We start from the raw sequence: 16,619 nt of genomic DNA, 5'->3' as shown, positions 1-16,619 counted from the left end.
AGAATAGATACACAAAAAAAATAAAAAGGAATCAAAGCATAACACTAAAGCCTTCAAACCACAAAAAGGAGAGCAAGAAAAGGAACAGAAAAGAACAACAAAACATTCAGAAAATAATTACCAAAATGGTAATAAGTACATACATATCCATAATTACATTAAAAATAAATGGACTAAATGTTCCAATCAAAAGAAATAAGGTAACTGAATGGATTAAAAAAAAAAACAAAAAAAAAAAACAAAAAACAAGACCCATCTATATGCTATCTACAAGGAAATCACTTCAAACCTGAAAACCCATACAGTCTGAAGGTGAAGGCACCAAAAACAATATTTCATGCAAATGGAAGGGAAAAAATCTAGGCTAACAATACTAGACTGGACAAAATATTTCATTGGACAAAATAGACATGAAAACAGACTGTAGCAAAAGACAGAGAAGGGCATTGCATAATGATAAAATGATCAATAAAATAAGAGAACATAAAAATTATAAATATATATGTAGCCAACATAGAAGCACCTGAAAACTTAAAGCAATATTAAAAGACATAATGGGAGAAACTGACAGTAATATAATAACAGTAGGGACTTTAACACTCAACAAAGGATAGATCATCCAGACAGAAAATCCAACAGAAAATTAAGCCAACAGTGGCTCAGAAAAATACATTATAATACAAAGAGTTAAAAGGTATATTCAGAACATTCCATCCAAATACAACAGATTACACATTTTTTTCAAGTGCACATGATACATTCCCCAGCATAGATGACATATTAGGCCACAAACAAGCCTCAAAAATTTAAGAAGACTGAAATCCTATCAAGCATCTTTTTTGATGATAGCAGTATGACTACAAATGAATTACAAGAAAACTACATAAAATACTAACACATGTAGGTTAAACATGATACCAAAAAAAAAAAAAATGGGTCAATGAAGAAATCAAAAGAATAAATTAAAAATTACATGGAGACTAATGAAAATGGAAACAAAATGATACAAATATTTTCAACAAAGCAAAATTTTTTTATTTTTATTTATTTATTTTTTAATTAATTAATTTTTTTTTTTTTTTTGGACAGAGATCACAAGTAGGCAGAGAGGCAGGCAGAAAGAGAGAGAGGAGGAAGCAGGCTCCCTGCTGAGCAGAGAACCCAACTCAGGACTCGATCCCAGGACCCTGAGATCATGACCTGAGCTGAAGGCAGAGTCTTAACCCACTGAGCCACCCAGATGTCCATTTTTATTTTTTAAAGATTGTATTTATTTATTTGACACAAGGAGTAAAAGAGTACAAGCAGGGAGCACAGCAGGCAGAGGGAGAGGGAGAAGCAGACTCCAATGCAGGACTCAATCCCAGGACCCTGAGATCATGACCTGAGCTCAAGGCAGAGTCTTAACAGACTGACTCTTCCAGCCAGGCACCCTTGCTTTTTCTTTTTTTATTTTTTTCCTTAAGATTTTATGTATTTCTTTGTCAGAGAGAGAGAGAGAGCACAAACAGGGGGAGCGGCAGACAGAGGGAGAAGCAGGCTTCACGCTGAGCAAGGAGCCCAATGCAGGACTTGATCCCAGGACCCCGGGATCATGACCTGAGCCAAAGGCAGACACCCAACCAACTGAGCCACCCAGGCATCCTCAAAAGTAGTTCTAAGGGGAAAGTTAATAGCAATACAAGCCTTCTTCAAGAAACAGAAAAATTTCAAAAGAATTGAACCATGCACCTAACAGAACTTGAAAAACAAAAGGTCCCCAATTAGTGGAAAAAAGAAAATAATAAAAACTAGAGCAGAAACAAAAAGATACTTAAAAAAACAAAAGTTTGATAAAAAGGGGAGCTGTTTGAAAAGATAAAATTGATAAATCTTTAACAGGAATCACAAGGAAGGAAGGAAGGAAGGAAGGAAGGACAGAGGGAAGGGACGGAGGGAAGGAAAGGGAGAAACATCATCATACAACACAGAGAAAAAAGGATTTGTAAGAAAATATGAAAAATTAAATCCCAGCAATATTGACAACTTAGAAGAAATAGATAAATACCTAGAAACACACAAATCTTCTAAAATTAAACTGGGAAGAAATAGAAAATTTAGCAAATTACAAAAAAGGAAATACAATCAGTAGAGAAAAAACAAAAACAAAAAATGTCCCAGAAGCAAAAGTCCAGGAGAGATGACTTCACAGGTGAATTTTCCCAACATCTGAAGAAGAGTTAATGCATACTTTCATCAAGTTAGTAAAAAAATTAAAAAATTTAAAAAAAAAGAGGAAGCAAAGTTTTAAATTCATTCTGCAAGGTGAGCATTGCCCTAATACCTAAACAAGACAAATACACAGTAGAAAAAGAGAACTCAGATTAATGCCTTTAATGACCACAGATACAAATATATTACCAAATAATTATTATTACGAAAGTGAATTCCAAATCATATTGAAGAAATGATTCCCGATGGTCAAATGGCATTTATTACCAGGACAGAAAAAAGATTCAATAATCCAAATTAATCAATCTAATACAACACATTAACACAAAAGCAAGGATAAAAACCATATGATCATCTCACAAAATGCACAAAAATATTTGACAAAATTCAACATTTGTTCAAGATAAAAATTCTCAAAATAGTGGGTATAGAGAAACATAACATAATAAAGGCCATATAAGAAAAACACACAACTAAACATAATACCAAATGAAGAAAAGCTGAAAGTTTTTTCTCTATAATCGGAAACAAGACAAGTATATCCACACTTATCACTTTAATTCAGTAGAGTACTGGAACTCTTACAAACAGCAATCATACAATAAATTTTTTAAAAATCCAGCCTTATAAGAAAGAAGCTGTCATAGTTGCAGGAGACACAATTATATATACATATACAAACACTCACTAAAGACTCCACCAAAAAACTATGAGAATGAACAAATGCATAAGTAAAGTTAGTTGTAGGATACAAAATTAATATGCATAAGTCTGTTGTGTTTCAAAATACACTGAGAACAAAGTAGGGGAGACAGAAATTGCACACACACAAAAATTAACAGCTGCTCCAAAAAGACAAAAATACCTAGAGGGCTGCCTGGGTGGCTCAGTGGGTTAAGCCTCTGCCTTTGGCTCAGGTCATGATCTCAGGGTCCTGGGATCGAGTCCCACATCAGGCTCTCTGCTAGGCAGGGAGCCTGCTTCCTCCTCTCTCTCTCTCTCTACTTGTGATCTCTCTCTGTCAAATAAATAAAATCTTAAAAAAAAATACCTAGAAATGAACTTAACCACAAAGGTTTCTACTTTGAAAACTATAAAACACTGATGAAAGAAATTAAAGAGAGCACAACTAATGGAAATAGATATAACGTACCCCTAGTTGACAAGTACTAATAATTTTAAAATTCCGCACTACAAAAAGCAAACTATGGATTCAATGTAATCGCCATTAAAATTATAATAGTATTTTTCAAAGAACTGGAATAAATGAATTACAAATGTGTATGGAAATTGCCAAACATGCTCAAGAGCCAAAACAAAGCTGGAAGTAAAACAATCACTGTTTTCAAACTCTATGACAAATGTATAGCCATCAGAAGAGTGCAGTACAGGAACACAGACACATGAAACAATAGAACCGGAGAGGAATCGCCTAAATAAACCCACAACTCTAAGATCAATTAACCTACAACAAAGGAGGCATGAATAGTCAATGGGAAAGACAGTCTCCTCAATAAACTGCACAAGGAAGACTAGACACTATATGCAAACAAATCAAATGGAACCATTTTTTATATCGTAAACAAATATAAGCACAAAATGGATTAAAGGCCTAAATATGAGACCTGGAGTCATTAAACTCCTAAAAGAAAACATGGATAGTAATCCATGCTCATTAGCCTTAGCTGCATTTTTCTACATATGCCTCTTTAGGCAGAAGAAATAAGAAAAAAACAAACACTACTGGGAGTATGCTCCAAAAAAACAAAACAAAACAAAACAAAAAAGCCCTTACACAACAAATGATACCATCAACAATCCAAAAGGCAACCTACTGAATGGCAAAATATATTTGCAAATGATTTCTCAGAGAAGCTTATATTCAAAATCTGTGAAAAAAGTATAGAACTCAACACAAAAAACCAAACACGTCAATTAAAAAATGGGCTGAAGACCTGAATAGGCATTATTCCAAAGAATTCATCCAACTGGCCAACAAAAATATGCAAATGTAAAGATGTTCAACATCATTAATCATTAAGGGAATACAAAGTGAAACCAGAATCAGGTATAATCCCATACCAGTCACACTAGCTAGGATCAAGAAGCAATAACAAGTGCTGGCCAGGATATGTAAAAAGGGAAGCCTCATGCACACTTGATAGGAGTGTACATTATAAAACTCTGTGAAAAATGTATGGTGGCTCCCCCAAAACATTAAAAAGAGAAATAGCATATTTTAGCAACTCCACTCCTAGGTATTTACACAAAGAAAATAAAAATACACATTCCAAAAGATTTAGGTATGTCTATATTTATTGCCACATTATTTACAATAGATAACATATGGAAATGATGTAAGTGTCCATCCATAAATAAATGGATAAGGAAGATGTTTTATGTGTGTGTGTATATATACATGTATATATACACACACACATACACATACATAAATACACACACATACACACACACAGGAATGTAACTCAGCCATAAAAAAGAATGAGAATGTCCCGTTTGCAACACAGATGGAACTATAGGGTGTTATGTTAAGTGAAATAAATCAAAGACTAATACCATGTGGTTTTACTTATACATGGAATCTCAACATCAAAAAAATGAACAAGAAAGCAAACAAACAGAAGGAAATTCGTAAACATAAAAAACTGGTGATGGACGGAGATGAGGAGAGTGAGAAGGGAAAAATGGGTGAAGAAAATGTGAGGTTAAAACTTTCATTATGATATAAAAAGTCATGAAAACTAAAGTATAGCATAGGCAATATTGTCAATGGTACTGAAATAGCATTCTGTGATAACAGATGAGAGATGCACTTGTGAACACTGTGTAATGTCAAGAGCTGTTACATCAGTATGTTCCTCACTTGAAGCTAATTTAACATTAATGCTAACCAAATGCGAATAAAAACACTGGGTGTTATACACAACTAATGAATCATTGACCATTATGTCAAAAATTAATGATGTAAAAAATTTTTTTTAAATAAAATTACTATAAAGCAAACAAAACATTAAGTTCAATTTTAAAATACCTAAATTTTAGTACCTAACTTTCATTTCAGATTTTATTTATTTATTTGGTAGAGAGTGAAGAGAGAGAGCGTGGGTGGGGGGAGGGTCAAAGAGAGAAGCAGACTCCCCACTGAGCAAGGAGCCCAATGTGGGACTACAATACTGGAACACCAGCATCATGACCTGAGCTGAAGGGAGTCACTTAACTGACTGAGCCACCCAGAGCACAATGCCTAACTTTTAAATCAGTATATAACATAGAAGCCAAAGGATAAATTCTGGAATCACTCTAGAGATCAAAATCACCTTGACCAAAATTGACCAAGATTTTGTCTACAAAGACCAAAAAACCCCCCAAAAAACAAAACGTACACACACACAGTTTTCTATTTCTATTTCTATTTCTATTTCTATTTCTATTTCTATTTCTATTTCTATTATTTCTATACAGAAACAGAAAACTTCAGACCAATATCCCTGATGAACATAGATGGAAAAATCCACACCAAAACAAACTCGACAATACACTGAAAGAACCATTGAAAAGAACAAAGGGGATATATTAAAGGGATGCAAAGAGAGTACAATATTGCAAAGCATTCAGTGTGATACAAAACATAAAAGGGGAAGGATAAAATACACAGGATCGCTACAACTGATGCAAAAAAAAAATTTAACAAAATTCAATACTTGTTTGTGATAAAAACTCTAAACAGAGTAAGTTTAGAAGAAACATACTTCACCATACTGAAGGAAACATATGCAAAACCACACATGATATTGCCCTCAGTAGAAAAGAACTAAAATAAGCAGAAATGGACAGTGATGTTCACACTGATCTATTTCTTCTCAGCAGATTGCTGGAAGTTCTTTTGGAAGTTCTGGCAGTGGCAATCAAACAAGAAAAAGAAAAGCCATAGGAATTAAAAGTGAGTAGAATTATATTTAAAAAGACATGATATCAAATACAGAAAATCTAAAGACTACCAAAGAACTCTTTAAACTGATAAATGAATTCAGTAAAAATGCAGAATATAAAATTAATACCCACAAATTCACTGAGTTTCTACCTAAGAATAAAGAAGAAAGAGAGAAAGAAAACAATCTCATTTCATTAGAACCCAAAAAACCAAAAACACCAAAAAAGGCAGAAATGTAACCAAGAAAGGGAAAGAACTCTACTCTGAAAACCATAAAACACAGATGAAAGAAATTGAAGATAGCACAAATCAACAGAGAGAGAACACCCATGGTGGAAGAATCAATAGTGTCAAAATGTCTGCTCCACCCAAAGCAATCGACAGACTTAATGTAATCCCTATGAAAAAAGCAATCATGTTTTCCACAGAACTACAATAAGTAATTCTAAAATGAGTATAAAATCACCAAAGACCCCAAAGAACCAAAGCAATCTTGAGGAAGATGAACAGAGTGGGATCTATCACCGTCCCTGATTTTCTGATATGCTCAAAATCTGTACATAACCAGAAGAGTATGGTCCTGGCACAAACAAGGGGACACATGGATACATGGAACCACCTAGGGAACCCAGAAATAAACCCACCATTATATTGTCCATTAGTCTAGGACAAAATTGACAAGAATAGACAAGGGGGAAAAGACAGCATGTTCATTATGTGGCAACTGGACAGCTGCGTGCAAAAGGACAGTGGACAATATTCTTACACCATGTGCAAGAACAAACCCAAAGTGGAAAGGAGACCCCAAGGTGACCCCCGAAACCATCAAACTTGCTCAAGTAGAGGTAGGCAGTAATCTCTTGTACATAGCCAAAGCAGTTTTCTAGATAGGTCTCCCCAAGCAAGAGAAAACAAAGCAAACATAAACAGGTCAGAGCACACTGGCGTGAAAAGCTTTTGCCCAACAAAGGGAAACATCAATTAAATGAAAGGAACCCTGCTGAACGGCAGAAGTGCTTTGCAACTGATACACACCGTAAGAGATTAATATCCAAACTGTAGGACATGCTAGTACAACCCAACACCAAAAAATCCCCAAATACTTTGTGAATAATTGGACCTAGTGATCTTTTTTTTTTCTCCCCAAGAGAGAGAGTCAGCTAGCCAACAGACCTAGGAAGAGATGTTCAACATCAGATATCATTAAGAAGACCCACTAGGAAACCCCATGAAATACCACCTCACACCAAGCACACAGGACAGGATCAAACATACAACAAATAGAAAGTGTTTGCAATGATATCCACCAGGGAACCCCTGTTCTCTCCTGGCAGGTATGTAAATTGGTGCAAGGGCAGTGGAAAAGACTATGGTGACTCTGCACAAAGTGAGAAAATACATACCCCAGGATCCAGGGATCCACTTCTGGGTATTTACTCATAGGGATGGAAAAGACAACTTCAAGAAGATATACACACTCCTAAGTTTATTGCCACTTCATTTTCTTTTGCAATATCCAAGATATGGAAGCAATTTAAGAAGCCATCGATAGAGGAATGGATAGGAAGATGTGGTATATACTTACAATGGCATATTACTCTGCCACAAAAGAGAATAAGATCTTGCCACTAATGATGACATGATTGGTCAAGAGGCTCTTCTGCTAAGTGAAGTAAATCTCACAGTGGAAGACTAACACCATATGATTTCACTTACATGTGGCTCTACATAAGCAAAAAAAATAAATAAAAATAAAAATAAAATTACAGAGCCCTTTAAAGTAGGAGCAAAGCCAGTCATGTTTGCTTTTGTTAAATTTATTCCTTGCTTTCCAGCATTTACATGAATAACCTATATACTTTGAACTTAGAGATTAGGTCAGAGTGCTCTCTGTACAACTTGTTAGGAAAGGGAAATTAAAATAGACAAATGGGGCCAGAATCTGAGAAGGGGAATTTATATTAATATAAACATTAATTTTTGTCATCAGTCTAATTTTTGTTTATTCATATCTTCAACAGAGTCCCAAAAGCTAACCATTATATGACTAAGACAACTGGAAGATTCCTATACAGATTTTTTTTTCTTCCAAATATAGCCAATATAAAGCATCCAACATCTGGCAATGAATAGGATCTTATTAATCTCGACAGTAATTCAAACCAATAAGCACATTTATGGGAAGATGTGCAGGCAACTTTCCAGGCTCAGACCACTGACACATCCCTACAGAGGGAATAAATGATGCATCCCCCGTAACCCAGAATTTTACTCCCCAAAATCATCTAACATAGCAAAGGCCTTCATTGCACAGGCAGTAAAGATGATGTGGAGAAAACAGTGTGTTCAGTCTCCTACAAAAATGTGAGACATCTCTAGTCATGGACTCACTAATCTGCAACATAGGGCAGACACTACTGTAATGAGATTTTTCCAGCACTAATGGAGGTTATGTTGACAAATGTCCTTTATGGGCTGGGACCTCTTAGAACACACTCCCCTGATTGCTGGCATGGCCAGACAAAGAGTACTGCTTGTAACTGAGTCTCAGACCCTACACGACGTAGTGTACAAAGATGCACTCTGGTAATTACATCTTTTGGATGGTGGAGACCAGAGGTAATATTCTCACTAGTCACAAACCAAAGCTCTTAGGATGTAAAACAAGAGAAAAGGAAAACCTCCTCCAGCTTTTACACAGAGCACCCACGACAAAGTTTGTCTAAACAGACACAGGTACGATGATAATTGTGGACTCACCAGTATGTGAGGCCAATTCAAACAGCAGGCTGATTGGACTTCTGCTTGTGTTATTTTCTGTGGTAATTCTTTTTATGACAAATGACACAAAAGACAAGGACAATGAGAAACCATGGCCATCTCTCATTGGAAATGGGTCTCTCAAGCCAAATGAACTCTACCAACGTCACCAGAGTCCTTAAAGCCAAGGAACTAGGTCCATAAATATTTTCTCCTGCTCATCTAAATTTAGCCCGTGCAGGCAGAGATCCAGGAGGTGATGTGGTGGGTGAGGAGTCTTACCCTCCACCAGCTTTTGTCAGATGCCCCATCATTTCTCAGCTGCAGCAGTGTCCTGCCAGTTAGCGTGTATCCTGCCAACTCTGCCAGCTGTTGAGGAGGAAAAGTATGCTCTACCCTGGAAGATTCTTCCGGGTGATCTAAGATTTAAATTGACAAGACACAGATTAAAAAGAGAAAAAGTTTAATTCTGTGCACAGAGAGGCCTGATATTAACACTGAGATCCAAGGAAACCAAGGTAGGCAGCTACGAGACTTTTCTTAGACATAGAAATAACACATCAGTGATGAGTTGATAGTACAAAGAAAACTTAGAATTTCTTTAAAACTGAAGCCTGCAAATATAACAGAATTTGAGCTTGGGTAGTAAAATTGGTAAAAGTAACAAGGGGTTTACCCAGACTTCTTAACTCTGAATTCCAGATCTCTGCTGATACTGATGTCTCTTTACCACCTGGTAAAAGGAAGTTACATTTTACATGGGAGAACTTTTTTTTGCTTTGTGGAGACAAAGTGAAGTCTGGGTATTATACTTGCACTGGGTATTTTATAAGGAACTTTAGCTCAAAATAATCAATATGCTGAGGTGGCGTGTTTGTGGTAGCCTGGCCTTGACCCCACATGTGCATTTGTGGACATTAGGACCTGGATTTAGGCAGATGCCTTGAACCTCCAGTAGCCCACTCCTACAACCCAGCCTCTCCGGACTCTCGCCAAGTTCCAGATTCCCAGCTCCCCTGACCTGTGCTGTCAAGGCACCTGGAGTTGGAAGCCCTTCAGCCAGCCTCCAGAAGCCAGGGCCCAGCAGGCCAGGGTAGCTGGATCTTGACCCCAAATACCTGCATAGGTTCAGTGTGGAAGTTACCACCCGCAAACATCACCCTGGGGCAGTAACTGCAAATCGGAGACAGTCCCTTGCCATTTGGACTTGCTGCCTGTGGGGTCCAGAGCTTTCCCAGAAAACCAGTCTCCCAGGAGTCTCTTATTAGAGGATACCCTGGCCAGCCCTCCCAGCCCTGCCTTGCCAAGGCTGTCCAGTCACCTATGTCTGCCTTCAAAGGGGTTATTGCCCATTGGGTAGGCTAGGGCTTGTGGGTCCTCATATACCTTTTCCCTGTGAAAATGAATAAAGGAAACTTCATTTAAAATGGAGTCAGGGAGTACCTGGATGGATCAGGCTGTTAACCATCTGTCTTTGGCCCAGGTTGTGATCCCAGAGTCCTGGGATCGAGTCCTACATCAGGCTCCCTGCTCAGCAGAGAGTCTGTTTCTCATTCTCCCCCTGTCCTTACCTGCTCCTCCTATATGTTCTCTCACTTATGCACTCACTCTCTCTCCCTTTCTCTGAAGGAAGGAAGGAAGGAAGGAAGGAAGCCAGCAAGCCCTGGAAAGGGGAGCACTCATGCTCTTACCACTCCTTGCAGCCCACATAACCAGCAGAAGGAAGAGTATTCTTACCTTAACAATGTAAGACATCTTCACAGGAATTTTATCACCTGCTTTTAAGAAAAAGAAGATCCCATTCAGCCCCAGCAACAAGAACCATTGCTTACAGCCAGTGAGAAATTGTCACCTCAAGTTCTTATTCTTCTTCAATGAACTTTTGTTCACAACAACCCTCCCCACATTTCTCCTAAAACTTAATAAAAGCTGACCTTCCTTCTGACTCTTTGTACTCACCATTGGTTTGCCATGGTTTGTTTGTCCCAAACTGCAATTCCTCTGCTATTCTTGGAGAAACTCATTTTGCTGGTAAAACAACTGGCTATTTTAAGGTTGACATTAAATGGTGTCAAAGAAGAGGTCTCCGAGAAGACCCCCCACAACTCAGAGGTTGGTGACAAACAGGTGCCAATATCCACAAAACCCATTGAGCTAATTGCTTTCTTGCTGACCCTGGAGTTTGAGGGTGTATCTTTCCTGGATATTGAAATCCACTTTTTTTTTTTTTTAAATGAAATCCACTTTTTATTGTGAGCTCTCTGGGCTTATTTAGGATCTCTTTTTGTTTTTATGAAGGCATCACCCTTCCCAGTGAGTACTCCTTTTGTTTTTGGTCTTTGAAGCTTCCTGGTAAGTCACCCATCCTGTTCAAAAGGTTGGAAAACACACGATTCCTGGTATTTTAGAATAGCTGTTGGAAAACAGGGCCCCGTAAGGACATCTTAAGGAATCCAAAGGCAAGATAGGCTCTACCTGGTCCTTTTGAACCAACACCTTGTGTGTTTCTTGAAAAACAGGCGAAGGGTACCTGGGTAGCTCAGTTGGTTAAGCATCAGACTCTTGATTTGGGCTCAGGTCATAATCTCAGATCTTGAGTCCTGAGATCCAGCCCCGCCAAGCTCAGAGCTCAAGGGAGAGTCTGCTTTTCTCCCTCTCCCTCTGCCACTCCCCCACTCATGGGTACACACTCTCTCAAATAAATAAATAAATATTAAGAAAAAAAAAGAGAAAAGAAAAGAAACATAGGTGAGCTTTTGTATAATTTGAATTCTAATGGCCATTCTGGCAAAATGTTGTTTTAGATAAGTCCACCTTAAGGGGCACCCTTAAAAGAGAGGATTACAAATCTCTGGGAGATGAAGGCATGCATTTGTTGATTGATATGCAGAATCTTCTAAAGACAAAAGGACTTGAAAAACAATTCTGAAAGGATCCTTAGAGCAGGCAAATAAAAATGGTCTTTAGTAAACATCTACGCAGTTTGGATCCCATTACAGTTGAGCCTTGAACAGGGCAGGGGTTAGGGATGCCACCCCCTGCCATGCAGTCAAAAATCCAGATATAAACTTTGACTTCCCCAAAACATAATACCTACTGTTGACCTTAAGGGTAACGCTAAGTAGTTGACACATATTTTGTATGTTATATGTACTAAATATTGTATTCTTACAAAAAAAAAAAACTAAAAAATGTCAATTCCTTAAAAAAAAAATACATTTGCAGTGCTGTACTGTATTTATCAATAAAAAGAAAAAATGCATATATGTGAACTTGTAGTTCCAACCTGCATTGTTCAAGGGCAACTATATTTTCTCGTGAGTTTTTTCCGTGAAGTGTGGCTAAAATTTCTAAACAAATGCTATAAAATCTCTGTATATCTAAGTGGAATGTATGTCTATGTTACATGTGTTATAGATATGTGATATCTTTCTACCTCCAGAAGGTATTGTTAAAAAGAATTTGAAAAGAGCTCTATTTAATTGGCTTATGGAAAATTAAGCATTTATAGAAGTCAAATAAGCTCTCAGAAATTTGGAAACATATTTTTCAAGTTCATACGATATGAGATGAACTAAATGCTAGTTTAAGTTTTTTGGTTTAATGATAAGGCAGATCTTCAGAGTCATAGCATAAAATACAATGTTCTATGTGGGTTTACCAATCAAATAGCTCATCTCATCTTATCAACGAGAGAAATAACCTATGATTATGGCTAGCTGTTTACATTTGATCTTAGCCAAAAGGCTGAGAAGCGATGATGGTTAGCTGTTTAAGGTCTAATGCAAGAATAAGTGTTAATGGGTACCTGGATGGCTCAGTTGTTTAGGCCACTGCTTTTGGCTCCAGTCATGGTCCCGGAGTCCCCGGATCAAGTCCCACATCCAGCTCCCAGCTTTGTGGGGAGCCTGCTTCTCCCTCTGACCTTCTGCTCTCTCTCAAATAAATAAAGTCTTTAAAAAAAAAAAAAAAAAAGAAGTGTTCAAAGCAAATAATATTTATTTATTTATATTTACAAATATAAATAAGATCAAAATTTATATTAAATTAAATTGAAAAATGGGTATTAGTTAAATATCAAAATCATTTCCAAATAAGATAAACATTAAATGCTAAACAGAAGTTTATCTACTTTGACTTTTAGGTTTTTACAGAGAAATAGAAAATATTTGGCTCTACTAATAAACATGTTTTATGCCACATTGAAAAATAATTTCAAATGTATTTGTAAGTTTGTTAAACTATTTACTACAGGATGTTAATATAGATAGTTTACAATTGCCTGTATCCTAGTTTTCACTGCAAAGATTACAAATTTTTTTTTTAATGGAAGAAGAGCTAAGAATACGGTATGAAACCCCCCAAAAATTCCAGAACACTTCGAGTGATAAGTGTAAATTAATTCTGCGCAAACTGTGTGCATTAATGCTCAAAGGATGGAGGCAATTACGTAGGCCATTCTTTGGAAGATGAGAAATACTGAAATTCCCATGGAAGCTCCTACTATGGGAGGATTTACTATTTTTTTCCCCAAACTATGGTCACAGACCACAGATGAATTGTGATTAACATTTAAATAGAAAATATATGTATTATCTTTATCTATATAAGTGGATAATACAGATCTTCAATTTCATCTATAACTTATAAATGGATTTATTACAGATTATATATAAATGAAACAATTTCATAAAATGCATAAGAGTAATGCATGGCATATAATAAACTGACATGTCTTTCCCATTTCTAGTAAAGTTTTATTTCAACTGCTTATATGGTTAAATGGAGAGGTATGTTCTGGCCCATAAAATACCTTCTTACTGTAGAATGACCCAGCATGTTTGACAGCCACTGCTCTTATATCACAGTAAATTGTGCACCAAAAAGGTCTGTGCAGCCAACTGAAAAGGCCAGTGGAAGAACAACCACTTTTTCTGTTTTGTACACACACAGTGAGAACTCCTTAAGATCAAGCTGTGATCACTGTTCGGTAGGCTCACGCTTCATTGCCAGGCAGCAAACTATTTGAAAGAACGTCCTCCATTTCTTATAACTACTTACAAAGCTGTTAATTCTGGTGGGGGCTTCCCAGGTATTGATAATTCTGCCTTCAGTTTAGAAGTTGTTTTTCAAATCTTTATTCTCCCTACTTAGCGTAACCCTCTTCTTCAATAATGAGGGGATACTGTTGCCCCTGCCTATTCTGTCTGCCCCAGTGTAGCAGAGATAGGTCAGGAGGGGCCCATAGACCTGAGTAAACCTTGTACTGTCACGTCCAAAAAAGTCTGGTTTGGTTTAGCGATATTGTAGAGGAGTTTATATTCATTAAATGTACTGCTTAAGCAATTGCACTATCTTCTAAGAGTGAATCTGAAATTATTTTGTGACAACTGCCTTACATTTTTTAGAAAAGCTTTAGAAGTTTTTGAAATTGAGAAAATAACATTTAAACTAATAAAGATAAAATTGTCAGCAAAAGGGTTTTTTCCCCACAAAAATTCTGTAAGAATGAAAGAAAATGACTATATGAAAAATAAGTAAGGAAAATAGAGTGTGGGTTTGTTTTGTTTTGATAAGAAAAGATATAAAAGACATTGGGTGTTGGGGGGGCAGATTTTGTCCTCAAGTAAAATGATTATTCCAGAATAAGAAAAATACAGGATGAAACCTAAATAGATACAGAAAATTGTTGAAGGCTTATGGAAAAGGAATCTCGAGAAAGAAATTTTATATATGGCCAAGTTGGCAAAATATTGAATTGTTCTTAAAAGGGTTTTAAAATTAAGCCTTAGGACCAAAAATGTAATAACACTTACCTCTAATGTGTTAAAAGGACAAAGTTTTCTTGGACTATTGGTCTGTTGTTGAAAAGATATTGTGAATGATTTTCTTTACCTTTTAAAATAATCTACATGGAAAGCAAAGGTTCTGTGCTTTATCAAAATAATTTCCTATACTTCATGTTATTTTTATCAACAGGTCTTTGCTTACTCACATAAACAGAGTCTTCTGGATTATTAAGAGAGCTAAGTTTTGCTTACAACCATGTGACCCTTTGTTTTGCCTTTGACATTTTTTATTTACACTTTGCTCAAGTAGACAATTAACTACTGTTTCATAATGATCTGTGGTCCTATTTGGTCAGGGATCCAAAACCTTCTGAGTTGTTTTTTTGTTTTGTTTTGTTTTTTTTGTTTGTTTTTTTTTACAAACTCCCTAAAATCAAATTCTAAATATCAAAGTTACATTTAGGTCAAAAAGACTAATTTCCAGAGGATCCCTGGAATTTTTCAAAAGACTTGTTTCCTCTCCTTATAAAAAGGGAGATGTTTCCTTAATTAGGATTAGTTGATATGTGCAGGAGTGTTGACAATACTGACCCCATCTTTGGCTCTCCATTCTTGTTCAAGTCTGCTTGATGACCTCCTTTGAGGTTATGTGTTCCAAGACTCTTGGAGATTAATGTATGAACCTTAGAAATGCCCATCTAGGCCGGGACAGGGGAGGCTTGCTTTGGTCTCCCATGAATCTGTTAGAGCTAACAGTCTTTCCCCTTTCCAACAGACAGTTGGCACCACAAGAGCTAATTAAATGTTAGCTGTCAGGTGCACTTGAACTCTTTAATCTTCCTACACTGCCTTTCTGTGCATCCATACACTCTATAAAATCTGTAGACTAAAGTCTGGACTTGGAGAATAGCTATACAGCTCCAGTTCATTCTCTATCCCATCCTTTCTATCAGTAACTTCCCCTGAATAAACCAGAGGGGGAGACAAACCATAAGAAATTCTTAATCTCAGGAAACAAACTGAGGGTTGCTGGAGGGAAGGGGGTGGAGGGATAGGGTGGCTGGGTTATGGACATTGGGGAGGGTATCTGCTATGGTGAGTGCTGTGAATTGTGTAAGACTGATGATTCACAGACCTGTACCCCCAAAACAAATAATACATTATATGTTAAAAAACAAAACAAAACAAAACAAAATCTCAGTGGCTTAAAATAGTTAGCTATACCAGACTTTTCAAGAGCACATCCATGGTGTTAAAAGGAAAATACACCCAGAACCTTATTGTACTTCTGCTCAAATAAATACCTGTAATCTTTCTACTTAAGATATTGCTGAAGCTAAGAACCAGAATAGATTACATGAGACTACCTTGGATGTACATGAAGTTTCTTAAGGTATTCTCAGTTATTTTGCCTTTCATGTGACCTATACCATCACTTTTCTACAAAAAACAAACAAAAACCAAACAAATAAAACTCTATGTAAACTATATGGAGTCACATGCTTCATTTTTCTGTATCAAAATGCCTTATTAGTTTGGAGAATATTTTACAGCCCCTCCTTCACCTTCTAATAATGTTAAATTACATGGGAAGTGCTGTCAAATGAGAAGTACTACCAAGACTTGTTTATATTTTATTTATATAAGTGTTCTAGAAGTTGTAAAAAAAAAAAAATCTCTAAAGTTCTGATATTTTCTTATAATGTAATCAGTCCTGATTCTGATTATCTTGAAACATTGTATGTCACAGAAATAACCAAATTTCCTTCTCACTTTCTTCATAATGAACTCTCATCAGCCCTCTAACCATTGCTGTTTCTAAGTCCTTCGTCATTTATGCACATTTTTCATCTTAAGTGTTTCATCTTCAAAGACATTCATGAGAAAGACATTGACAAATACTCAAG

At 36.5% G+C, this 16,619-nt stretch overlaps 1 long non-coding RNA gene across 2 annotated transcripts in view; it reads left to right on the top strand.

Annotated features, from left to right (window-relative positions):
* Positions 1–10,591, top strand: part of LOC116864721 — a 50,110-nt gene extending 39,519 nt beyond the window's left edge. For both annotated transcript variants that reach the window (XR_004382082.1, XR_004382081.1), the window contains 2 exons: positions 6,097–6,172; positions 10,561–10,591. This is a non-coding gene — a long non-coding RNA (uncharacterized LOC116864721). The remainder of the gene's footprint in view (positions 1–6,096; positions 6,173–10,560) is intronic.
* The last annotated feature ends 6,028 nt before the right edge of the window (positions 10,592–16,619 follow it).

The sequence above is a fragment of the Lontra canadensis genome, unplaced genomic scaffold (genome assembly GCF_010015895.1).
Source record: "Lontra canadensis isolate GAN:19392208 unplaced genomic scaffold, GSC_riverotter_1.0 scaffold6, whole genome shotgun sequence".
Taxonomy (NCBI): Eukaryota; Metazoa; Chordata; class Mammalia; order Carnivora; family Mustelidae; genus Lontra; species Lontra canadensis.
Note: the sequence above shows the minus strand (reverse complement) of the source record. Positions and strands in the feature narration are given on the sequence as shown.